This window comes from Dasypus novemcinctus, chromosome 7 (assembly GCF_030445035.2).
Source record: "Dasypus novemcinctus isolate mDasNov1 chromosome 7, mDasNov1.1.hap2, whole genome shotgun sequence".
NCBI classification, from domain to species: domain Eukaryota; kingdom Metazoa; phylum Chordata; class Mammalia; order Cingulata; family Dasypodidae; genus Dasypus; species Dasypus novemcinctus.
Genome location: NC_080679.1, coordinates 25,207,018 through 25,234,104, shown reverse-complemented (window position 1 = coordinate 25,234,104; position 27,087 = coordinate 25,207,018). Strand labels below are relative to the sequence as shown.

Here is a 27,087-nt window from a genome sequence, read left to right as displayed (position 1 = left end):
CTTCTTCAGACTGAAAGAAAATGATGCTAGACAGTGGACTGAAGTGTCATAAAGAAATAAAGAGGGAAGTGGACTTGGCCCAGTGGTTAGGGCGTCCGTCTACCACATGGGAGGTCGGCAGTTCAAACCCTGGGTCTTCTTGACCCGTGTGGAGCTGGCCCATGCGCAGCACTGATGCGCTCAAGGAGTGCCGTGCCACGCAGGGGTGTCCCCTGCGTAAGGGAGCCCCACACACAAGGAGTGCGCCCCATAAGGAGAGCTGCCCAGTGCGAAAGAAAGTTCAGCCTGCCCAGGAATGGCGCCGCCCACATGGAGAGTTGACGCAGCAAGATGACACAACAAAAAAAGAAACACAGATTCCCATGCCGCTGACAACAACAGAAGTGGACAAAGAAGAATATGCAGCAAATAGACACAGAGAACAGACAACAGGGGTGGGAGGGGGAGGGGAAGGGGAGAGAAATAAAAAAATTAAATAAATCTTAAAAAAAAAAAGAAACAAAGAGCTCTGGTAAATGTAACCATGTGGGTAATTATAAATGCCATCCCTATTGTATTGTATTTTTTGATATGTAATTCCACATTTTACTTTATAGAGGTCCTAAAAATGTAAATACATAAAAAATAATGACCAATCAATATTTCTGGATATATAATGTATGAAAATTCACTTTGCAACAGGTACAAAATAAAGGTGGCGGGATGCAGCGGAGTATAGGAACAGTACATGTTACTGAAGATAAACTGGTGTTAAATCAAACATGGCTGGCATAGATTTAGGAATGTTAACTTATTTTTGTATACATAACCATCTGTTTTATTTGAAAACATGTCTATACTGCAGTGAACACCAACGCAATCACGAACAAGGAACCCAACAAGCATTGAGCATAGTGAATATGTAACCACAAAGAAAATGTATGAAAAATATATACAGAAAGATATAAGAAGGGAATCAAAATGGTACAATAGAAAAATCAAAAAAATGCGAAAGCAGGAATTAGTGGAAGAATTGAGGGATAAAACTGGAATAAGACTTACAAAGACCAAATAGCAAATGGCAGAAGAAAGTCCTGCATTCTCATTTACTTTAAATGTAAAGGTAGTAAACTCTCCAGTCAAAGGCAAAGATAGGCAAAATGAATTAAAATATGCTGTTCACCTTCAGTTCAAAGACACAGGTAGGTTGAAAGTGAAAGCACGGAAGAAATACACCATGTAAATATAACCAAAAGAGAGCTGAGGTACACTAATATCAGATAAAATAGACTGTGGCAACTTGAGATTATTTTGTGTGTCCCCAAAACAGAAAGATTATGTTTGTAAATAAGCCTGTTCCTCTGGGTGTGATACCCATTCATTGCATTAAATTCAGTGGTGGGGCATTTGATTAGATTACTTTAAAGATCAATTTGAGGCTTTGCTGAGGCAACTCAGGTTGAGTCTCTGCCTCCTTGCTGGTTCTGCTATAAACCCAGAGGCACAGACAGATAGACAGAAAAGGAAGCCAGCATATTTGATTCTGCAATGTGAGAAAGAGGACAGTGGGAAAACAGAAACTCCCAAGAAGCTCAAAGAGGCTGGACCCACAGAGCAGCTTCAGAGGAGATGAGCCCTGCTGTATGCCTGGTTGTCTCAGCTGAGCTCAAACCTCGGGAAAAGATCAGAGCAGCCAAGACTGATATAGAAGGCCCAGAAAAAGGCAAGACCTCTGCCAGGTTGCTCTTAGCTAAGCTCAAACCTCAGCAGAGATCAGCGGCTATCTTGCTTCAAACACATGGCAGCTGATTTTGGTGAGAAAGCATGTCTTTGGTGTCTGGATTTGGATTTTCATGGCCTTGGAACTGTAAGCTTCTACCCCCAAATAAATCTCCTCTATAATACCTAACCCATTTCTGGTACTTTAGTTTTCCCTTTTGCAAACTAAAACATAGACTTTAAGTCAGAAACTGTTAGGAGGGACAAAGAAAACCACTCTAAACTGATAAAGGTGTCAATGTTATAAGACGATATAAAGACAGAGCCCCAAGAGAGATGAAGCAAATATTGACAGTTTGGAAGAGAGAAATAGATGGTTCTACATTAATAGTAGGAGACTTCATTGCACCATTTTCAATAATGGATAGAATATCTAGAAAGAAAATCAATTAAAAAATAGAAGATGTGAAAAATAGTAATAAACCAAATAGACCTAAGAACACTTCACCCATCATCAGGAGAATACACATTCTTCTCCAGTGCACATGGATCATTCTTCAGGATAGATGGTAAGTTAGGTTACAAAACAAGTCTGGATTAATTCAGAAATATTAAATATGCATTGAATCTTCTCTGACCACAATGGAATAAAGGTAGAAATCAGTAACAAAGAAAAATGGAAAAATCACAAATACGTGGATATGAAACAGCACACTCTTAAACAAATAATGAATCAAAGAACTCACATGGGAAATTAGGAAGTATCTTGTGGAGAAGGAAATGAAACACAGCATACCAAAACTTTTGAGATGCAATAAAGACAGTGATGAGAAGGGAATTTATAGCTAAAAATGTTTACATAAAAAAAGAAGAAGATCTCAAATCAAAGATCATAGAACACAATTGGATGATTTAGAAATAGAAGAGCAAACTAAACCCTAAGCAGCAGAAGGAAGGAAATAACAAAGATTTGAATGGAGATAAATGAAAGTAGTTGTTGAAGACACAGAGGGAAGTGGAATTATTCTCAACTGGGGAAAAGGGAGGGGACAGCAAACAATGTTTGGAGAACTGTCTCTGAGAAAGTTTGAATTATGAGGCTCTTGGTATTCAGGCAGGAAGAACCTCTGCCACATTGATCCAGTGTATGTTGAGGAGACACACTGCCACCAGTCATTGAACTAAGTGGGCTGCCAAAGAGTGCCATCTGCTAGCAGACTACAGAAGTGCATGTGTAGAAATTAAGAGATAATAAGCAAGAGAGGCTTTTTCCAACCTTTACAACATCCCTCCCCAAGGTCCTAGGAAGCAGGTCTGCAGCCCATTACTGAATCTAGGACCCAGATTTGAGCAACTAATAGGGACAATGCTAAATATTAGAACAGACTTGTCTATCCTGGAGAATGATCCATGTGCACTAGAGAAGAATTAAAGAACAGCAGTAACACGCAAAAAGCCACCACTAAAACCCTACTAAAGAGAGAGAAATCAAGCATCCGAGTAAACTCACCATCCTAATCAGATGCCTAGACATCAGTGAAAATTTACAAGCCATACTAAGAAAATGGAAGAAAAGGCTGAAGAAAAGAATATATCAACCCCAAAAGAGATGCAGGATTTGAGACAACTAATCAATGATATGCACACAAATACCCTAAATCAAACTAATGAGTTGAAAGACAATATGGGTAAAGAGATAAAAAACATCAAGAAGGAAATATTATCCAAAAATTATTGGCATGGCCAATCTGTGAATGTATTAGTTTGCTGGAAACGTTATTTCAAACCCAGGGCCTCCTTGACCTGTGTGGAGCTTGCCCATGCGCAGTGCTGATGCGCTCAAGGAGTGCTGTGCCACGCAGGGGTGTCCCCATGTGCAAGGAGTGTGCCCCATAAGGAGAGCCACCCAGCGCAAAAGAAAGTTCAGCCTGGCCAGGAGTGGCACTGCACATATGGAGAGTTGATGCAGCAAGATGACGCAACAGAAAGAGATACAGATTCCAGTGCTGTTGACAAGAATACAAGCAGGCACAGAAGAACACACAGTGAATGGACACAGAGGACAGACATCTGGGGCGGGGGTGCGGAGGGGGAGAGAAGTTAAAAAAAAGAAAGAGAGAAAAGAATGGGAAAAAATGAGCAGGGTTTCAGGGAGTTGAATGATTACACAAAATGGAATGATATAGAAGTCATGGGTGTTCCAGAAAGAGAAGAGAAGGGAAAAAGGGCAGAAAGAGCATTTGAGAAAGCAATAGCTGAAAAATTCCCAACTCTCACAAAAGAAATGAATTTACATGTGTAAATAAGCACAGAGAACCCCAATCAGAATAAATCTGAATAGACCTACTCCAAGATACTATTAATCAGAACATCAAATGTCAAAGATAAAGAGAAAATTTTGAGAGCAGCAAGGGAGAAGGATCATCACATATGAGGATGTCCAGTGGGACTTAATAACACACTCCTAAGTAATCAGTGGGCCAAAGAAGAAATCGTAAGCAAAATTAGTAAATACATTGAGATGAATGAAAACGAGAACACAACTTGTCAAAACTTATGGGACGCAGGGAAGGTAGTCTTGAGAGAGGGAAATTTATAGCCCTAAATGCAGATTAAAAAAAGAAGAAAGAGCTAAAATCAAAGATCAGACTGAACAATTGGAGAAACTGGAAAAAGCAAGCAGAAGGAAAGAAATAATAAATATTAGAGCAGAAATAAATGAAATTGAGAACAAAAAAACAAACAAAAAACAAGAGAAAATCAACAAAACTGAAAGCTGATTCTTTCAGATCAATAAAACTCACAAACCCCCTGCCAGACTATTGAAAAAAAGAGAGAGAGAGAAGATGTAAATAAATAAAAGCAGAAATGGAAGGGGTGAAGTTATGACTGACTCCACGGAAGTGAAAAGGATTATAAGAAGATATGAGAAAGTGTACGCTAACAAACTAGGCAACCTAAGATGAAATGGACAGATTTCTAGAAACACACAAACAACCTACATTGATGCTACAGGAAATACAAGAACTAAACAAACCAATCACACTTAAAAAGATTGTATCAGTCATCAAAAATCTCCCAAGAAAGAAAGGTTCAGTACCAGATGGCTTCAGAGGTGATTTCTACCAAGCATTTTGAGAAGAATCCTGTTTAATTCTTTAAAAACCCAGAAAAGAGCAGTGTTGAAGGGGATGTGGAGAAATAGAATACTAGTTCATTGTTGGTGGGAATGTAAAATGGTTTTGGGGAGTGGATGTAGCTCAGTGGTTGAGTGCCTGCCTCCCATGTACAAGGTCCCGGGTTCAATCCCACGTACCTTCTTAAAAAAAAAAAAGGTTTAGCTGCTGTGGAAAACAGTTTGGCAGTTTCTAGAATTTTATGTATATATTTACCATATGACCCAGCAATCCTATTTCCAGGTATATAACCAAAAGTATTGAAAGCAGGGACTTGAACAAATAGTTGCACACCAATGTTCTTTGCAGCATTATCCACAATTTCCAGAAGATGAAAGGAGCTCAAGAGTCTGTCATTAAATGAATGGATATACAAAATTTGGTATATAAACACAGTAGAATATTATTCAATCAGAAAAAGGAATGAAGTTCTGATACATGCAGCAACATGGATGAACTTGAAGATGTTAGGTTGAGTGAAATAATCCAGAACGAAAAGGACAAATATTGTATGATCTCACTGATATGAAATAAATGGAATAAACAAATTCATAGTGTCAGCAACTAGAACACAGGTTATCAAGAGCTGTGGGTGGGATAGAGAATGGGGAGTTAATCCTTAAGTAGTAGGGCAGACTTCCTATTTGGGGTAATGGAAAAGCATTTGTAATGGATGTTGGCTATGGTAGCACAGCATTGTGAATGTATTTAACACCTCTGAATGAGATATATGAAAGTGGTTAAAAAAAAAAAGAGGTTGGCTCAACATAAGAAAATCCATTAATGTAATATACCACATTAACAGAACAAAGGAAAAACCCACATAATAACCTCCTTTGATGGAGAACAGTCATGTGCCATAATCCTACACTTTTTCATGATGAAAACACTAAAAACAAAAGCAAAAGCAAAAACAAAACCCAAAAACTAAGCAATGGAAGGAACTTCCTTAATATGATAAAGAGTATTTTTGGAAAAATCCCACAGTTAACATAATAGTCAATGGAGAAAGATTGAAAACATTCCCCCTAAAATCAGGAACAAGAGAAGGATGCCTACTCTCACTACTGCTGTTCAAAGTTGTATGTGAACTTCTAGCCAGAGCAATCAGGCAAGACAAAGAAATAACAGGCATCCAAATTGGACAGGAATGTGCCGCAATGATGAAAGAGGTTGTTGACGTGGGAGGAGTGAGGTGAGGGGGGTTGGTGGAATATGGGGACCTCTTATATTTTTTTAATGTAACATTAAAAAAAAATAAATAAAGAAAAGAAAAACCCCAAAACTAAAAAGCAATAAAAAAGCTACTCTACTCCATTGGACATGATTCACAACCCACCCTATTTTTTTTGTCCATAAACCATACAATTTACCTATAATGTACAAACAGTGGCATTTGGTGTAATCACCAAGTTGTGAATTCTACTTCAATCAATATTAGAGCATTTACACTGCTCCAAAAAGAAGAAGAAAAAAAACCATTATAATACCATATGTTAGGGAAGTGGATATGGCTCAACCAGTTGGACATTTGCCAATCACATGGGAAATCCCAGTTGGGTCCACCCACCTCCTGAAGAAGACAAGCAGACCCTCACACCTGCAGAAATGAGAGCTAGATGCACATACCACTGGCCAGCAGACGCTGCAGGCTGCAAGGCGCAGGTGTGGGTCAGGCAGTTGGGCATTTCTCCCCCATGTGGGAGGTTCTAGGTTCAGTTCCCTGTGCCTTTCCTGTAAGCAAACAATGAGCAGGCAGACAAAGAGAACCATCTGGGGAGAGGGGCAAATTAAAAATAAAATAAATAAAAAGTAAAAAATAAAGAGATCTTTTAAAAAATGTATCATATATTAGTGATATTAATTACAAAGTTTATGATGTGCTTTCACCATTTCTATTCATTTCCAAACATTTCCAAACAACATTTACCTGTTCTGCACAGATTAAACCTCAGCTTTTCATTCTCTAGCCACATTCTCTAACCAATATTCTAGCTATTAACTCCATGAGTTTGCAAATTATATTTAGTTCATAGTAGCAAAATCGTACACTATTTGTCCCTTTGTGCCTGGCTTGCTTCACTGAACATAATGTCCTTAAGGTTATTCCAGGTTGTCATATCCTTCATGACTTCTTTTCTCCTTAGAGCTGAATAATATTCCATTGTGTATATATACCACAGTTTGTTTATCCATTTGTCAGTTGATGTATTCTGCAGATGCCTGTGTACCTGCTCTCAGATCTTCTGCATATATACCTAGCTATAGCATTGCAGGGTCACATGGTAGATCTATATCTAACTTCCTTAGGTAATGCCAAACAGACTTCCACATTCTACATTCCCACCAAGAGTGAGTAAGCATTCTTATCTCTCCATATCCTCTCCAACACATGTAGTTTTCTGTTGTTATTTTTTTAATAGTGGCCATTCTAGGAGGTATGGAATGATATCTCATTGTAGCTTTGATTAGCATTTCCCTAGTAGCTGGTGAGGTCAAACGTTTTTGTATTTGTTTTTTTCACCATATGTGTTTCTTCTTTGGGCAAATATCTATTCAGGGCTTTTGCCCATTTTTTTAGTCAGGCCATTTCTCTTTTTATTGTTTAGATGTAGGATCTCTTCATATATCATAGATATTAGAGCCTTGTGAAATGTGTGATATCCAAATATTTTCTCCCATTGAGTAGGCTGCCTTTTTACTCTCTCCACAGGGTCTTTTGAAGTGCAGAAGTGTTTCATTTTGAGGAGGTCCCATTTATCTATTTTTGCTTATGCTTTGGACATAAGGTTTGAGAGACTCCCACCTACTACCAGGTCTTGTAGATGTTTCCCTTCAATATCTTCTAAGAGTTTTATGGCCCTGACTTTTATGTTTGATTTATTTTGAGTTGATTCTTGTGTAGGGAGTGAGATAGGGATCCTCTTTCATTCTTTTGGTTTGGATATCAGTTCTCCCAGCACCATTTGTTGAAGAGACTCTTCTGTCCCAGAAAAGTGGATTGGTAGGCTTACCAAAAATCAGTTGACCAAAGAGGTGAGGATCTATTTCTGAACTTTCTATTTGATTTCATTGATCAATGTGCCTTTCTTTATGCCAATACCATGCTGTTTTAACCGCTGTGGCTTTATAATACCTTCAAGGTCAGGAAGCATGAATTGTCTGACTTCATCTTTTTTAAGATATTTTTGGCTATTCAAGACCCCTTTCCCTTCCAAATAAATTTGAATATTTGGCTTTTCTATATGTAAGTAGGCTGTTGGAATTTTGATTCATATTTTATTGTATGAATAAATCAATTTAGATAGAATTGACATCATCAGATGTTTACTCTTTCAATCCATGAACATGGAAGGTCCTTCTATTGTTTAGGTCTCTTTGATTTCTTTTAGCAGTGTTTTGTTGTTTTCTGAATACAGATCCTTTTTTCTCTGGTTAAATTAATTCCTACATATTTGAGTCTTTTTGTTACTATTGTAAATGGAATTACATTCTTGACTTCCTCCTCAGGTTGTTCATTACTAGTGTATAGAAATGTTACTGATTTTTGTTTGTTGATCTTGTATCCTGTCATTTTGCTGAACTTATTTTATTACCTCTAACAGCTTTGTTGTAGATACTCCGGGATTTTCTAAATATAGAATCATGTCATCTCTAAATAGTGAGTCTACTTCCTCTTTTCCTATTTGGATGTCTTTTATTTTATTTTCTTGTCTAATGGCTCTAGCAAGCACTTCTAGGATAATGTTGAATAACAGTGGTGACAGTGGGCATCCTTGTTTTATTCCTATCTTGGAGAGAAAGCTTTCAAATTCTTCCAATTGGGTATGATGTTGGCTGCGGGATTTTCAAATATGTCGTTTATTATGTTGAGGAACTTTTCTTCTATACCATCCTTTGAAGTGTTTTTTTTTTTTTTCCAAGAAAGGATGCTGGATTTGGCCAAATGCCTTTTCTATATCAATCAAGATGTACATATGTATTTTCCTCCTTTGGTTTGTTGATCTAGTGTATTACATTCATTGATTTTCTTGTGTTGAACCATCCTTACCTACCAGGAATAAAACCCACTTGAGGGAGTAGGTGTGACTCATGCAGATGAGCACCTGCTTCCCACATGGGAGGTTGTGGGTTTGTGTCTCAGTGCCTCCTAAGAGCAAAGGAACAAACAATAAGCAAACAAATAAAAAGACCAACTCAGGGGAGCAGATGTGGCTTAGTGATTGAGTGCAGGCTTTCCACATATAAGGTCCAGGGTTCAATCTCTGTCCCTGGTCCCTAAAAACAACAAACAAACAAACAAACAAATAAACAAACAAAAAAGCACTGCTTGATCATGGTATATAATTCTTTAAATATGCTGTTGGATTTGATTTACAAGTATTTTGTGGAGAATTTTGTATCTATGTTTATTAGAAAGATTGGTCTGTAAATTTTTTTTTCTTATAGTATCTTTATCTGGCTTTGGCATTAAGATGACATTGGCTGCATAAAATGTTTTGGGTAATTTTCCTTTCCTTTTCATTTTTTTTGAAGAGTTTTAACAGGATTGGTATCAATTCTTCTTGAAATATTTGGTAGAATTCACCAGTGAAGCTTGTTGTTTGTCAATTTTTAGAAAGGGGATGTATCTTTCAGGTTGCCTGATTCTCATCACAGCCTATTCCGGTTTCTTGTTTGATCAGCTTTATTTATAGCTTTTGATTCCTGGAATGAAGACTACAGAAATTGATCCAAATATGTAATTGTAATTGAAAAAGATCTGCTGGAATTTCAAACCTATGGAGGAGCACTGTGTGGAAGAATTGGCCATACCATACCACCCTCAATCAGAGCCTAATTATTGACTTGAAGAAGTTTAATTAAGGCAGGTGATGTTTACTTTTGGCATGTTTTCCTATCTAACAACTCTTTTGAAAGTAATGCAAATATAAATTCTTCATTAAATCATGGTATTAATTACATTCACCATGTTGTGTTACCATCACCACTATCTATTTTGAAAATTTTTCATCACCCCAAATAGATATTCTGTGCCCATTAAGCAACAATTCTCCATACCTTTCCCCCCTGCCCCAGGCTCCTGGTAACCTCTAGTCTACTTTATGTCCCTATGAATTTGCTTATTTTAGATATTTCATATAAGTGGCAGCATACACTATTTGTCTTTTTGTGTTTGGTTTATTTCAGTCAACATAATGATTTCCAGGTTCATCCATGTATCATATCTTCATTCCTTTTTATGGCTGAATAATTTTCCATTGCTCCATTTTGTTCTTCCCTTCATCTGTTGATACTTGGGTTATTTCCCTCTTCTGGCTATTGTGAATAATGCTCCAATGGTTAAAGTTCCTGTTTTCAGTTCCTTGGGGTACATACTTGGAAGTGGAGTTGCTAGGTTATATGATATTTCTATGCTTTCCACAGTAGCTAAATTATTTTACATTCAGGAGTCCTATTTCTCCACATCCTTGAGAACATTAGTTATTTTCTGTTTATTTGGCTTTTTTCTTATTTTTATAATAACCATTCTAGTGCATGTGAGGTAGTATCTCATTGTGAATTTGATTTTGCATTTCCCTAATGTCTTATGATATTAACCATCTTTTCATATGTTTATTGGCTATATTTATATCTTCTCTGGAGAAATGACTGTTCAAATCTTTTTTCCATTTTTAATTTGGTTGTTTATTTTTTTGTTGATGAGATTTAAGCCAATGTTTATGCACATGATTTCCCCTTACACTTAAGTTGTGAATATCTCAATTAAGTCTTTCCCCCATCATATTCGTTCTAGACAAATGCCCCCACAAAACAAACAAAGGAAGGAGGGAAGGAAGGAGAAATGAAAGGAAGAAAGAAAAATAAAGAAGAATGAGAGAAGGAAAAAGAGAAAAAGTTTGGTGCTATATGTATGTGTGTGTAAGGATTTAATATTTTGACCCCATTATATTGCTGTCACTGAAGATCTTAGTTACTGTGGAGAAGGGGTTGGGTTACTAAGTTAATGAACAGTCAGTCATCTTTCTGGGAAACTAGTTTCCCAGGAAGTTAAAAAGTAAATGTCCTAACTAACATTAATTTTTGATAAGACATTTGGAAACACCAGATATTATGTGAATGTGTCAAAGAGTCAAAAATGGCAGTCTGTATAGATGTGTTCCTGATACATTTGTCCCAGACGCAACTACTATTACAAGCTTCTCGTGTATCCTTACAGAGATATTCAGTGTGTAAGTAAGCATTATATAGTAGTCTACCATAACAGTGATCTGCATGTTGATTTTTAAAAATTATGTGTGAAATTCTTCTGTATTAGTAGGAAGAGAGCTGCATCATTCATATCCAAAGCTGCTAATGATTCCAGTGCATGGAATAACCATACAGTATTTCATTTCCCCCCTACTGATGGGCATTTATATTGTTTATAATATTTTCTTTACCTGTACAAATAGAACTGCAATAAATAGCCTCGTAAATATTTTTGGTAAATACACTAGTACATTTATAGAATAAATCCACAGAAGTAGGATTGCTGTTTCAAAAGGTAGATGCATTTTGAATTTTTAAGGCTGCATAGCAATTTGTACTCCCCTGAACCATGACTAAGAGTTTGTTTCCCCACACCTTCAACCACATACTGTATCAAACTTTTGATTTGTGCCAATCTTATAGGTGAAATTGGTTTTTTATGTAGTTTTTTTTTCCTCAACTTTTGGAATGCTTTAATCAACAGAATGGAAGTGTATACAAATACATTTTCAAATAAAATCAATGCTTCAATGAGTAAACTCTAACATGAAACTACCCACACCTCACAATGAGAACATGATCAGATGGAGGAAGGCAAAAGTCTAAATCAGAGTGTGGAAGTGGGATGCACGTGAGGGAGGAAGAGCTCTGGGACTGATTTATCAAGACAAGCTCAGATGATGTCTTCAACTCCCAGATTCCCTGGGTCCTAGTCAGTAAGTTTGACATAAACATGGTATTTGATCACAAAGAGTAAAAGTAGGCACCTGCTGTGTCTGGAATGGGGAGAGAGCTCAGAATTCTGTGAAGGTTGTAGGCACACACCACTATGATTATGAAATGTAGGTTATGAGGACACGAGAGCCCACGGGAGGCTCCATGTTCTTTTGTACCTGACACCAATCATACCACAGAGCAAGGTACTAAGTTACTAGTTTAGTGGAAGAGCTAGAGTAGCTACAGCAAGGGCTTCCAAGGAAAAGGTCCAGCTGATACAGAGAAAAACATTCAAGGACTGGAATTACTAAGGTGCCACACTCAGAGTTGGTGGAGGCAAGAAGGTCTCTATGGTTGACTTGAAGAAGGCAATCTTTCTTCACAGAGATGACCAGCGTATTTGGTTCTCTAGAGAGTTCTATTCGTCTTGTTCTTGTATAGTTTAGCCCTGTATTTTGAAGCATCTCTGGGTTCTCTGCTAGGATTGCTCCAATTATCAGCTTCTGGTGTGGTCTTGTAATGGTGCCATGCTGACTTATTAAAGCCCGGAAGTCTCTCAGATGGGTCACTTGAAAGGGCCTTCAAATAAATGACTGCATCGGTACCCACTCCTTCCATGGAATAAAGCTTTCGATCTCCTTCAAAATATCTAGCATACAGACAAGAAATTGGCAAACCATAACCAAATCCAGCCAAAGGGGCAGCTTTTGTAGGCTATACATATACTACATGTAGGAATACATATAGTTAAAAAGACGATCTATTTTTCGCAGTGGGACACCACCACCTTGGTCATTTATCTTAATGGATAAGTCTTCTTTGCCCAATGTAATAAGGGTCTTAACAGCTGGGTAGCCCTCTTTTCTATCTTCATGTAATTCTATTGTTGCTCTGAGTTCTTGAACAACTCAAATAGCATGTGAAACAGATGTGAGGGCACATAAACTACCTGAATAGGTTTGTCTGGAGTTTTGGCATTGAATTCTTCAACTTCCAGCTCTGGAGCTACCAGGTAATACTGTTCACACAACATCTTGGCTGTTTCATATGCATCTTACACTACATCAGCCACATTACAAGTGGGATACTCCCTATGTGTTTAGGATGAGCAGGATTAGGGTCATCACCAAACAGAAGTGCATGCTGGTTAACGAGCATGTGGAAAGAAATGCAGTTGGTATAAAACCGATCCAGAAAATACTGGATGTTACTGCTGATGAAAGCATCAAATCCATATTTCTCCTTGTATTCAATCACTCCCTGGGCCATTGTAGGAACCACATCATTATGTCTATTTTTTTACTTTAATCAGGACTTGTAGAAAGTTATCCAAAACCTGCTGATCCTCAGGGCTCTTATTTTCATATTCTAGAAGTTCAAGGAAGCTCTGCATATACCAACTCTGAACTAATCCCACTGAAGGACGGTTAAGCAAGTTATCTGGCAGAAGATTCACTTCTCTCATTATGCTAGCCAGTCGCCCAGGAAGCTCCTTTGTAGAAACGTACACGTACACGATGTTTTCTCACATGCATTGTCTCTCCCGGCTCCAGGAACTGTTTGATGGAAAGCGGCGACGGCGAGAAGCGCGAGTAGCGCCCGATCTGCTGGGGCACCGGCTGCTTGAGCAGCCACTGGAACAGCAGCCACTGGAACAGCCGCATCCTCGCCGGGGCGGCTCGCAGGCCCGCCCGGACGCCCGCGCCCGCCGCAAGGGTCCACTGCAGCCGAGGGGCGCGGGTCGGGCACGTCTGCCAGGCGCGTAGCCTGGCCTCCAGCTCGGCTCCTTTATATAGTTTTGATTTATCTTTTTCTTATTGAAAGTAATTTTGAATATTTTGTATATGTTTAAAGTCATTTATAATTTCTTTTCTATTAACTGTCCACACATTAGATTTTTCATTTTATTTCACTTCATTTATCTTTAAGATTTATTAATTCCCACCTCTCCCCCTCCCCCCCTCCCTCCCCCCTCCCCGCCTTGCTGCCTGCGCTAGTCTGCTCTACGTGTCCATTTGCTGCACATTCTTCTGCGTCTGCTTGTGTTCTCTTTCCATCTTCTCTTTAGGAGTCATGGGAAACCTATCCTGGAGCTCTGATGTGGGAGGGGGCATTCAGTTATTTGAGCCACCTCTGTTCCCTGGTTTGTCCAGTCTCTCATTGTCTTTCCTCTGGGTTTGCTGTGTTATCTTGTTGTGTCAGCTCTTCCCACGGGCCGGCTCACCACAGCGTGGGGCCAGCTCTCCCTGGCACAGGTCAGCTCGCCTTTACCAGGAGGACACCACCCCCCCTCCCGCCCAAGTAGACAGGAGCCCAATCACTTGAGCAAAATCTGCTTCTGCACTTATTTTTTAAACTTATCCTAAAATTATAAAAATGTACCTGTATGCCATTTATTAGAGATACTTATGAATCAAAATAACTTAGAATAATTTAAAATAAAATGATATATAAATATGTACTAAGCAAATGCTTACAAAAATAAACTAGGAACAGAAACATTAGAATTAAGCAAACTAAATTCAATGTAATTGAATATTTCAAATTTATAGAATATGTCATCCACCAAAAATAGATGTCATGAACCTTTATATACCTAAAAGCAGATCTGCAAAATATAAAACAAAAGCTGTTTGGAAATACCAAAAAAAAAAAATTGACAAATTTTCAAATCCATAATAATTTTGGAACACTTAAACATATACGCTTCAGAAGTTAACAAATCACAAGGACAAAAATAAGTAAGATTACATAGGATTTAAATAACAAAATCAATGAGCTAATAAACAGAATATACAGTTTTCAAAAATACACATGGAACTTGAGAAAAAGAAACAAGCACTAGACCATCAAAACATGTCAATAATTCTAAAAAAAAGCACACATATACCCTGACCACAATCCGAAAGCATTAAGCATTAATAACAAAAGAATGGCCCCATTCAAAGCAAAAGAACGAAACAATTATTTCCCTGTAGATAAAAACACTTTTCTACATGTTCTACATGCTCTTAGGTTAAACAGGAAATCAGAGGAATTGCAGACAATTTGGCATGAATGACAATGAGAGAAAGTATGTATTGAATCCTGTTGTGTATGTCCAAAATAGTATCACAGGAAAATGTATAGCCTTCAAAGCATGTATTAAGAAATAAGAATCATTAGTCAATTTTTAAAAGGTTAAAAATATCAAATATTGACACAATGAACCAGTGGGGGAAAGAAAAAAGGATCGACAAATAAGCAGACATTGGATTTCTGCTTGTGTTAATGCCTGATTCAACTGTCTTGTTGCATTTATTGAAAGCATGAGCACCAGAGAGCAAACAACATAACGAAAAATTGCCAGGAAAGAACTGAGAGAAGATAGAAATCTGGAGGTAAATTAGGCTGTTGGGTGTTTTCCTACTGGTGATTTTTGCCAGTTTTAGAAGGGGAAACTGAGAAGCTGAGTGGTTGAGTGTGCAGATATTGTAGGGAGAAAAGTTGGAGTCCAGGTCTGTTTAACCTCAACTTGGTCCTGGGACCCAAATGGACTAAGCCTGGAAAAGACCAGCTCTCTGAAGGCTTCAAGGTATTTCACACCTGAAAGAAAATAAGGTGTGATGGGTCTTGCCTTCAGGCAAGTGTTAGAAACAGCAGTAAATCTTCACTGGAGGAAAATAGAATCATCCTAAGTCTCAAATTAGTGTCATTAATAACTTAAAGAATATATTTTCCTGTGCACAATCGAAAGTAGCCAGGCCTAGGAAAAAATATGGTAATATGAACAAAGCACCTAAGACAACAGGCCATAGGCACTGTCCCACAGGGGTTCCCTTATTGTAACTGCCAGTCATAATCCTAAAGACTGCTATGCTTACAAAAGTAAAGGGGAAAATTAAAGATCAGAGTAAGAGATTTGTTATAAAACTAGAATCCATGAAAAGACACTGGTTTGGAACTAATAAAACAAAAAACTGAGAAATTTAAAAATAGAGATTAAGAACTCATGGATACATGAAATTAGTCAGCTAGAAAAGACAAAAGGAGAGAAAATACAGAAGAGAGGGTAAGAAAATACTGTGAAAATTCTAATGTATGGACAACTTGGTGTCCTAGAAGGAGAGCAGGAAGAGGAGTGGGGTAGAAGCAATGTTTGAACAGAGAAGGCTGAACATTTCCCAACACTAATGAAAGATATTCAGTCAAAGATTCAAGAAGCTCTAGGAATCGTAATGGGAAAAGTGAAAAATCCACACAGTCGCCTCAGCTGTCAGTCTAATTGTCCCTTTGAACTTATATGCTTTTTCTCTCCTCTGGCTGCCAAGAAATACCAAGTCTTCAAATGCTTTTAGAACCATCTTTCCTATCCTGCTTAGTGCTCATTAATGGGTCAAATAATTCTTGCCATGTTCTTATTTTCTATTTGTACAAGTCATGCTTTTAACTTTTTGAACATGTTATTTATACGTATATATTTATATATAAATATAAAAAAACAGTACATTCAGTGGGTTATGGCAGGATATATAAAATCCAGCATCTGACACTGCAATTTCATTCAGGACAACTCAAATACCCCCACGTCACATCTCTTCTTCCCTCTCCCTCCCCTCAGCAACTACTGTGGCCACTTTCTCCACCTCATTGCTAAAATTTCTTTTATTACTAGTCATGATAGTTTTATAGTAGAATTATCAGTAAGTCCACTCTAATCCATATTCTGTGGACCCTGGGATGGTGATGTCCACTCCACCTCTATATCAAGAGGGAGTTTAGATACGACATGGATGAAGGACACAATTCTTCTACTTGCAGTTGTAGGCACTCTTGATTCCCTGGTGTGGTGACTGGCCATCTTCACCTCCCTGTTAGCTGACCTGGATAAGTCCAAAGAACCAGAGGGTAGGAATTACAACTCTGCTGAGGCTCAGGGCCCAGCTGGCACATGGGCAGTCCAGAGATTCACGTCCCCTGAGTATACACCATCCCTTGCACCAACCACAGGTTCAGTAAAAGTGTCAGAAGAGGCATGTATAGAAAGGTCACATCTGAGTCCAGCTCCATCACACTTAGGAACACAAATTCCAAAGTAGGGCCCTCTGACATGGCACAGAACTCCAGATCCATCTGCCATGACCATATACCCTGTGGGTCTCTGTAGCCTTCAGGAGAACAAGTACCAAGGGTTGTATCTACTTTGGCTTTTTCTGGGGTCCTGCTGAGGTGTGCATAAGCACAACCCCTCTGATGACCTCCTGACTCTTTTTTGAAGACTCTTAACCATATAAACTCATTTGTCTTTGGCATTTCCTCCTTTTATTCAAGGTCAAAAAGCAGTTTTTAACATATGATCCTACATGTAGGCTGAGTATTCTGCTGGTCTGAGTTGACCGTTTTACTCAAGGTCTCTTTCTAGTTGCATCACCAGTTACTGATTGGTAGTAATCCCTCAGCGCTAGGGAGGCTCACCCCTGTGGGTCATGTCCCATGCTGGGGAAAATGTAATGCATTTACATACTGAGTTTGGCCTAGAGAGTGGGCACATTTGAGCAACATGAAGGCTCTCAGGAGGTAACTCTTAGGCCCCCTGCACCTCTAGGCCTAGTTCATATTTCAGGCACACAGGCTCATAAGCATCGTCATCAGTATCAAGGGCTCATCATTGGACCATCCTTCTTTGTTGGTCTTTGCCATTGCACTTGGGGGATTACTGCTGTTCCATTTGGGAATGTGACAGAGCTCCCCTGGGTAGGAACTCAGCACTCCCTCAGTTGATGTTTGTAACTGTAACTACTATGAAAACACCCAACATATATCAGAACATTTTTATGTCCCCTATATACATGCCCTGGAGAAATTCTCCTCCCACCCATGTACCCCCCATCAATAATACCCCACACCCGTGTTCCTCCCCTGCCATAGTTGAACCTCTCTGTGGGCCAACATTTCTTCAACAATGAAGCCTAATATATTGCCAAATTCAATTAATAGGAAATTGAAATATAGTGATGGGTTTAAAGTTTAGAAATAGAATACATACTAATTTAGAAATACTAAAATAAAGTAAAAATAAATTGGTGTATTTTAAAAATGAAAAATATTATAAAGCTTTGTTTTTAACATTTTGCCTTTCATCACTGTACTAGGTATTGCCTTGTGTGTACAGTGGCAAGGCACTTTCCTTCATTTCTTCCTCAGTGTCTACATCTTTTCTTTCTTTTTTTTCCTAATTTTAAATTTTGTCTTCAAAAAAGTTTTAGATCACAGTAATTCACATATACAATATAGGGGACTCCCACATATCCAACATCAAACCTTTTTTCCCTTTCCCCAGAAATGATCTTTTTACATGTTCTTGTTATATTTGCTGCAGCTGATGTACAGATTTTAAAACATAGCTATCAAATATGGTTCCATTTTGGTTTACATCATGGTTTATGTTTTAGACTGTACACATTTAAAAATTTTTGGTTTCCTTATGTTTTACATTATGATTTACATTTTAGCTTATAGACTTTATACACTTTTGGTGTAAGTTAACATGTCCTATATCCATCATTATATGATTTTATGGAGCACTTCCATTACCCCCCAGTTACCCTGCTTCCATCTATTCCATACCTCTCTCTCCCTCCCCGTAGGGCCCATAGTGACAATCAATCTTCACTACTTGAGGGACCAGATTTACAGATACTTGCAACAATGCTGAGGGCTTTTTTTTTTTAAGATTTATTTATTTATTTATTTATCTCCCCCACTCCCCCACCCACCCCAGTTGTGTGTTCTCTGTGTCTATTTGCTGTGTCTTGTTTCTTTGTCCGCTTCTGTTGTTGTCAGCGGCAAGGGAATCTGTGTCTCTTTTTGTTGCGTCATCTTGTTGGGTCAGCTCTCCGTGTGTGCGGCACCATTCCTGGGCAGGCTGCACTTTCTTTCGCGCTGGGCAGTTCTCCTTACGGGGCTCACTCCTTGCACGTGGGGCTCCCCTACGCGGGGACACCCCTGCGTGGCAGGGCACTCCTTGCGCGTATCAGCACTGTGCGTGGGCCAGCTCCACACGGTCAAGGAGGCCTGGGGTTTGAATGGCAGACCTCCCATGTGGTAGATGGAAGCCCTAACCACTGGGCCAAGTCTGTTTCCCAATGCTGAGGGCTTGACATACTAGACTGCCCTAACTGATTGGGAGCCACTGATTCTCTTGAGTGTCACAGTTCCCTTTGTTTGAGAACATCAGGTCTCCCCAGGATGTGGGTACACCTTCACACTCATTGTATAGGTCTCCACCCAATGATATAACACACTATGTCAAAATGAGCACTCACACACTCCTAGAAGCCTGCCCCTGTACTAGATGCCCCTCCCCTTAAGCACCTTAAACATGTAATCCTTCCTTATTATATTTTCTAAAGAGTTTTCTCAACATTATAGTTTCAACCATATACCTAACAGTCTCCCATATTCAACTGTTCCCCTCAATCCTCCCCCCAATTCCTTGGGCCATTTGACCCATCCTCCCAACCCTAGCCCCCCTCAAGCCCACAAAGTCCCACCCAAGGTATCTCTATGCCCCCATCTTATCCCTTCCCTGTACAAATTCTTACCTCCAGTTTATCATAAATTTCGCCCATGTAGGCATCAGCTCACAACCTTCCCCTCCCCCTCAAATTCCTTTAAGCCTATCTTCCAGTCTCTAGCTCTCTGAGACAGCTTGGTTTGCTTGTTTCATATCAGAGAGGTCATATAATATTTATCCTTCAATGCCTGACTTGCTTCACTGAACATAAGGGCCTCAAGATTCATCCATGTTATCACATGTGTTTGTACTGTTTCCTTCTTATAGCTGAGTAGTATTCCACTGTATGTATATACCACATTTTATTTATCCATTCATATAAATAGCACAAGATTCATGGAGCAACACTTTTCTTCTGGCAATATTTTCTATACTATTTTATTCTTTTCCATTTTATTAAAAATTTTTCTGTACCAACCCACTGAATTTGGTCTCAAACTACAGTTTGAAAAGCCCTACTTTGTCAGGCTTGGAGTGAGTGAGGCATACTGTATCTTAAAAACTATAATATTTTATTATTTTGCTTGGTTGGTTCCCATAATTCAGGGATCAGAGTGAAGTCTAGGGGTGTTGGGGATGATGTATTCCTCTAGGTTCTTGGCTGTATTATATAAAACATTTTAAAACATGGTGGTTTAGTTATGCCAGTAGTTTACTGAGAAATGGGATAATAGCTGTAGGCTATTCCAGATATAGAGAGCATTTGTGGATTATAGGGGTCTCTTTATTAAGCTATTATTTACTCCTCCATTTCCTGATATTGGGGGAGGGGTCTCAGCTATTTGCTGTTCTGATTCATTCCCTCATTGGTTAGTTCCCCAAGGAACCAATGGTGAGGCCCCCTTGGGGATATCTGGGACTTTCCCTCAACCCCAGTGAGATCTAGTTCCAATTGTTCCAAAGGGGTTCTTGTGGAGTCCTTCTGGCAGCCTTCTTGGTGGCGGTCTTACCCTCAGGAGGTTTCCAGACAGGGTTCCATGGCCACGTGCTTTGTGGCCATGTTTTTCTGCCAGATCTTTGACTCTTCTTCCCTTTACCTAAACTAACCTGCCAGAAGAAGACCTTTGCCTTTCTGCTTACCAGATTTCTCTCCCCTCGGCCAAGACACTCAACAATCCAGGTCATGCTTAAGAAACCCAGCAGCCTGTTTAGCTACAGCAGACTGTGATTGCTGAAGCTCTTGGAAGTGACTACTGGGATCACAGTGCTTAGTGGTGGTGAACCTGCCGGCAGGCACAAGTCTCTTTGGGAGGGGTCTCCTGGCCTTCGAAAGCTCTTGACTTCTCCAAACTTCGCAGTACTCCCACCAAGAGATAGTTGAAGTGCTGGGTGCAGAGTCCACGCAGAGGAAGCCCTAGTCCTAGCACAGAGGATCTCCCTAAGTCACCCTGCTATTGGGGTGGACTGCCCCTTTCCCAGACCCTGATACTTCCTGCTGGACAAGTATGTTCCTTAGGTCCTGCTGAAGCTGGATTCCTCTGGATTCTTGGTTATGCTACATAAAAGAATTTAAGAACATGCCAGTTTAGCTAGGTCAGTAGTTTGTTGAGAACATGGGAGAAGGGAACAGAAACAGGAGACAAAACAGATTACACATCCCAGGTATAGGTGTAGGCTGCTCCAGGCAGACAGAGATTTCGCTTGTGTGGTTACTTTTTTTTTCTTTTTTTAAAGATTTATCTTTTATTTATTTCTCTCACTTCCCCCACCCCCAGTTGCCTGCTCTCTGTGTCCATTGGCTGTGTGTTCTTCTGTGACTGCTTCTATCCTTATCAGTGGTACCAGGAATCTGTGTTTCTTTTTGTTGCGTCATCTTGTGTCAGCTCTCCATGTGTGTGGCGCCATTCCTGGGCAGGCTGCACTTTCTTTCGTGCTGGGTGGCTCTCCTTACAGGGCACACTCCTTGCGCGTGGGGCTCCCCTACACGGGGAACACCCCTTCTTGGCATGGCACTCCTTGCGGGCATCAGCACTGTGCATGGGCCAGCTCCACATGGGTCAAGGAGACCTGGGGTTTGAACCGCGGACCTCCCATGTGGTAGGTGGACGCCCTATTCATTGGGCCAAGTGTACTTCCCATGTGGTTACTTTTTAAACTACTAGTTATTCTTCCCCTTGCTAATGTTCAGGAGAGGAGTCTCAGCTTTTTGCTGTTTGATTGACTACCTCATCCATCAGTTCCCCAGGAGGCCAAATGTTGAGGCCCCTTAAGATATCCAGGGCTTTCCTTTGACTCCAGACAAAATCTCATTCCAAATGGAGGTCTCAGGGCTAGGTTCTCTCTCTTCCAGCAGCCTTCTGGTGGGGTCTTTCCCTCAAGGATTTCCAGGTGGTGTTCCATGACCACATGTTTCACAGCCATGTTTTTTGCCAGGTTTTAGCCTCATCTCCCCATTCCCTAAACTAACCTCCCTCAACTCCCCCCTCAGATGGTTTACATCATTCTTCTTAAAGGGGTGCTGAGGGACAATGGTCATTCTTCTGTAACTACTTCCTGCTCATTTGGGGCAGTAGGCCCTACATGGCATGGTGTAAAACTCTCTTGCTATTCTATCATGGTGGAGGAAGATGAGTCTGGTACCATGGGTGGGGTTGGATGAAATCCCCACATGGTAAATAAGCCTTGATTCTGGAAGAAATAAACTTAGTAGGAATTTAAGGTACATGGTTTCACTGAAAGAATAAAGAAAGTTGTTATAGGCAGGCCCAGGAAGGGGCTAGCCATGACATACTGGACCATGAGAGTGAGAAAGGCCAGGTGGCTTCAGAGGCTGCATCTTCCCATAGTTGATGGGAAACAGCATTCTTTTTTTCTTTTTCTTTCCTGTTTTTGAGTTCTTTTATGCTGTCAGGAAACTCTAGGGAGAGATTATGGTAGACAAGCTGGGCTTTGTATAAATTGCCAACCTCAGTTTTCCCATGGCAGTGGTTATACTTAGGACAGCTGGGAGTGGTATGAAGAGAGGCACCGCCCCGGACATAAACTCACGAGTACAATACAGCAACACAAGACAAGCATATGGCAAGCAAAATAAAAACAGTACTTAAGAGAGCTATTCCTTTATCTTACATGAATGTTCATTAATTACTTCTAAAATGAATTATGTTTACCAGACTTTTAACATGTTCAATACCCTACGAATATGATCTAGAATAGAAGGTATTATTATAATCATCAGGCATATAGGTACAGTACTTAATACTGATAATGAGCAATTTCCTCTGAGCCACAGTTAATAGATATAAGCTCCAGGTTTGCAATACCATGCATGTTATCTCTCTGTGGGAGCAAGCCATACTGCCAATTGTGTTTGCTTAAGTTCTACTCACATCACTCTAGTAATTGTTGCTTCACTTGGTGTGCCCTTCACTGTTGATCCTACAGAGAGACTAAGAAGGTAAGGCTCCCGTGTTTCACTGGCCCGGTACCATAGCTCCCTTTGGTACTATGAAACGAGCCAGTATGGATGCAATGTCCATTGTACAAATGGCAATATCGAACCATCACTGGCTGCTGCAGGAATCTGAGACTGCGACATACTGTCCCTCCACTTCAGTAGCATAAGCAGAGATGTAGTAGATACTTTTATTTTTTGGGGTGTCAGTGACCAACCTAGCCAATAACTCAAATGGAGAGGCACCATGCAGGGTATTTGGGCCTGACTGGAATGCACAAGAGAGCTTGACAATACTGACGTCTATCTCTTTTAACCTTTATACACTTTCTAAACACTTCCAATGCAATACATAACATATCAAATGAACTTAAGTATTTCAGTACTTTGCTATTTACTTCTATACCTTTACATTAATTAACAGGTATTTACTTTAGCAGCACAGGAAAAACTACTTTCTTCATTATTTATGAAAACCTACGATTCCCTATGGAATCAAGTGTGTCTTTCTTTACACCACTTTAATATACAGATTGAGGTGACCTCTAACATGTTCCCCTGCTATGAAGTTACTTTTTGTTATTAATATCAATTTAGGTTTCTAATCAATAATGACTTCCTGAAATTAGTTATTTAAATGCTTCAGGGTAGGGAAGCACACTTGGCCCAGTGGTTAGGGCATCCGTCTACCACATGGGAGGTCCGCAGTTCAAATCCCGGTCCTCCTTGACCTGTGTGGATCTGGCCCACGCACAGTGGTGATGCACGCAAGGAGTGCCGTGCCACGCAGGGGTGTCCCCACATAGGGGAGCCCCACGTGCAAGGAGTGCGCCCCATAAGGAGAGCCACCCAGCACAAAAGAAAGTTCAGCCTGCCCAAGAATGGCGCTGCACACACAGAGAGCTGATGCAGCAAGATGACGCAACAAAAAGAAAACACAGATTCCCGTGCCGCTGACAACAACAGAAGTGGACAAAGAAGAACACCCAGCAAATAGCAAACAGACACAGAGAACATACAACAGGGGTGGGGGTGGGGAATAAAAAAAAAATCTTAAAAAAAAATAAATGCTTCAGGGTAAAAGATGCATTTACAAACTCCTTATAATTAACCATAACCAAACTAGTTACTTGACCTTAAAAAAAGCTTAATAAATTACAATTAGCAACCAACGAAATCTACTTTATCCATTTAAGAAAAGGCAGATCTACATTTCTTCCTTTAACTTAATTTCAGAGGGGTCTGACAAATGCAATTTCAATTGTCTGAACCACCCCTTTTTGAGCTTTGAGGAGCATACCAGCTGGCTCGAGGAGAAACTAGGAAGAGTGAGAGGCAAATCTGCTGAGGCAGCCTGATTTACCTAAATGCCCTGGGATAGGGAAAATTGGTCCGGGAGAAGGTGGAGTCAGGCAATTAACTAGTCTGTATGAAATACCTAAAGAAAGGGGAACAGTATGAAGTTCTTGGTAGGCTTCCAAAAACATATTTAGGGTTCCTGGCAAGGTGTGTGTGCTCTCTCTGAGATTGAGAGTCATTGTTTTCTGTGGTGAGTGGATTCATCAGGGTCCCATTTGAATCTCAGATGGGAGCTCTCACATGGACTTCCTGCTGCCCTGGGAGAGAGGGAAGTGAGGAAGGGAGAAAGGGGGAAGGGCAGATTCCTAATCAGTTTATTCAATTACAAAAAATCAATCTAGCCCTGGGAAGGGGACTTTCTGAGGAGCAGGTTGGCCCGGAAGGAGGGTTTGGCTCAGTGGAGGAGTTTCAGCCTTGAATATACAAGGTCTCTGGTTCAGTTTCCAGCTCCTTGTGACCCACTGGAATATTAAACATCTAGCTGATACTTTGAGAAAGGGAAAACATAGACATTATCCTTGTATTACCTTCCCTTGGGTCTCTTATATTTCCTAAAAAAAAAAAAGATTACTTTTGTTACATAATTTAACTTAGTTTACTCACTAAAACCCACTTCAAAATCTGCAGTGAGAAAGCTGCAGGGTAATTGATTGATAAACACTAGCAACCTGACATGCTCCACAGGTGCATAAGAGGGAAGTCTGGTTTTTCTTAATGTTTGGTCGACTCCTTGATCGAGGGCCTGTCTGCTCTTTGTTTGTTTGTTTGTTTGTTTTCTTGTCTTTCCTTCCTCTTTATCCCCACACCCTTTTTTCCTTTATTTTTTTTCTATTAGGTGCTGGTTCAGGTCTTGTTTGCTCTGCTTCCTTGTCTTCATTTTCCTCTTTTCTGTGTGTACTGATTTTGGCTACCAATGTTACCTCTTTTCCTTCCTACATTTTACCATCTTCCACCTTGTGTTGTTGCTCTTACATTTCATCTCTCTTTGTTTAGGCCCCAATTTTTCTGGTTTCTTATTTCTAACACTTCTATTCTGTTTTCTATCTTTTATTAACTCTCTGTTATTGTCCTTTCTTATCTCTTTCCATCTCTCCTGATCATGCTGGCCCTTTAATTCATACTATATTCTTTTCCATATTTGGTTTCTCATCTCATTGTAGGTACTCCACTTTTTCATTCCTATAACAGTACACAACTTACATGAGTTTGATATTCATTCTCCTAGGGCTTATATGGTTCTTATGCTAACATTTACTATCAATCCTATTATTATACTTTTTCTTTTCTTACCTCTTTTGATTTCTCTTGCCCTAATCTTTTTCCTTCAAGGGAACTTAGACAACCAAGAGGAACTAGAAGAAGAAGAACAAAGTCCAAAGAGAAACAACACAAATACAAAAACAGCACCTCAATAAAACCTGAGACTAGGTGGAGAAGCTATCAAGATAAAATCCATCAAGATAAAATGATGACCAGACCACAACATAAAATTACAAATGATACCAATAATCAGGAAGACATGGCCCAATCCAATGAACAAACTAAAAACCAGGAAGAGGAGCAGAACATCAAACAACTAATCAAAGCTGTCCAAACAAATATCATAGACCAATGTAAAGAAGAAGAGGAAGAGATTAAGGATATTAAGAAAACACTTAGAGTGCTCACTTCAGCAGTACATATACTAAAATTGGAATGATACAGAGAAGATTAGCATGGCCCCTGTGCAAGGATGACACGCAAATTTGTGAAACGTTCCATATTTTTCTGACACAACAAGATGACGCAACAACAAAAAAAAGAAACACAGATTCCCGTGTCGCTGACAACAACAGAAGCAGACAAAGAAGACACAGCAAATAGACACAGAGAACAGACAACTGGGGTGGGGGGTGGGGAGAAGGGGAGAGAAATAAATAAATAAATAAATAAATAAATCTTTAAAAAAAAGAAAACACTTAGAGAGCATACTGAAGAAGTTGTAAACATACACAAAAGGATATCAGATATGATGGTGATGAATGGCACAATCCAAGAAATAAAAAATACACTCTCAGCTAATAACAGCAGATTTTGAAGAGGCAGAGGAAAGAATTAGTGATGTGGAAGACAGTTCATCTGAAATCAAAGAGATAGTAGAAATGATAGATAAAAAGATTTTAAAAATCCAGCAGGGTCTTAGGGATTTGAATGACAACACAAAACACACAAACATGTGCATTATAGGTATCCCAGAAGGAGAAGACAAGGGAAAGGGGACAGAAGGCATGTTGGAGGAAATAATGACTGAAAACTTCCCAAACCTATTGAGGGAGATAGATGGACATGTCCAGGATGCACAATGCACCCCAAACAGTATAAATCCCAATAGGCCTACCCCCAGACATATACTTGTCAAATTATCCAATGCTCAAGGCAAAGAGAAAATACTGAAGGCAGCAAGAGAAAAGAGAACCAAGACATTCAAGGGAAGCTCAATAAGATTTAAGTGCTGATTTCTTATCTGAGACCATGTAGGCAAGAAGGCATTGGTATGACATAAGGTACTAAAAGAAAAAAAAATTCAGCCAACAGTACTCTATCCAGCAAAGCTGGCATTCAAAAATGAGAGAGAGTTCAAAATATTCACAGATAAACAGAAACTAAGAGAGCATGCCAATAAGAAAACTGCCCTTTGAGAAATACTAAAGGGAGTTCTGCAAGAGGAAAGAAATAATAGGACAGAATTAGAGGAGAGTGTAAGAACAACTAAAAAGACAAAAAGAGAAATAAAAACAACATATGACGTACACAAATCCAAAGAAATTATGCCTAATGTAAGTAATTCCTTGAGTGTAATAACACTGGATGTTAATGGGTTAAGCTCCCCTGTCAAGACACACAGATAGGCAGAATGGATAAGAAAATATGACCCATCTATATGCTGTCTACAAGAA

At 39.6% G+C, this 27,087-nt stretch overlaps 1 non-coding gene and 1 pseudogene across 1 annotated transcript; one reads left to right on the top strand and one right to left on the bottom strand.

Moving 5' to 3' along the window:
* Window positions 1–12,251: 12,251 nt before the first annotated feature.
* LOC101435088 (pyruvate dehydrogenase (acetyl-transferring) kinase isozyme 3, mitochondrial pseudogene) lies at window positions 12,252–13,507 on the bottom strand (annotated as a pseudogene).
* A 12,304-nt stretch (window positions 13,508–25,811) lies between these two features.
* Window positions 25,812–25,918, top strand: LOC111766378 (U6 spliceosomal RNA). Its single transcript, XR_002798448.1, has one exon. It is a non-coding gene; the product is annotated as a U6 spliceosomal RNA (small nuclear RNA).
* Window positions 25,919–27,087: the final 1,169 nt, after the last annotated feature.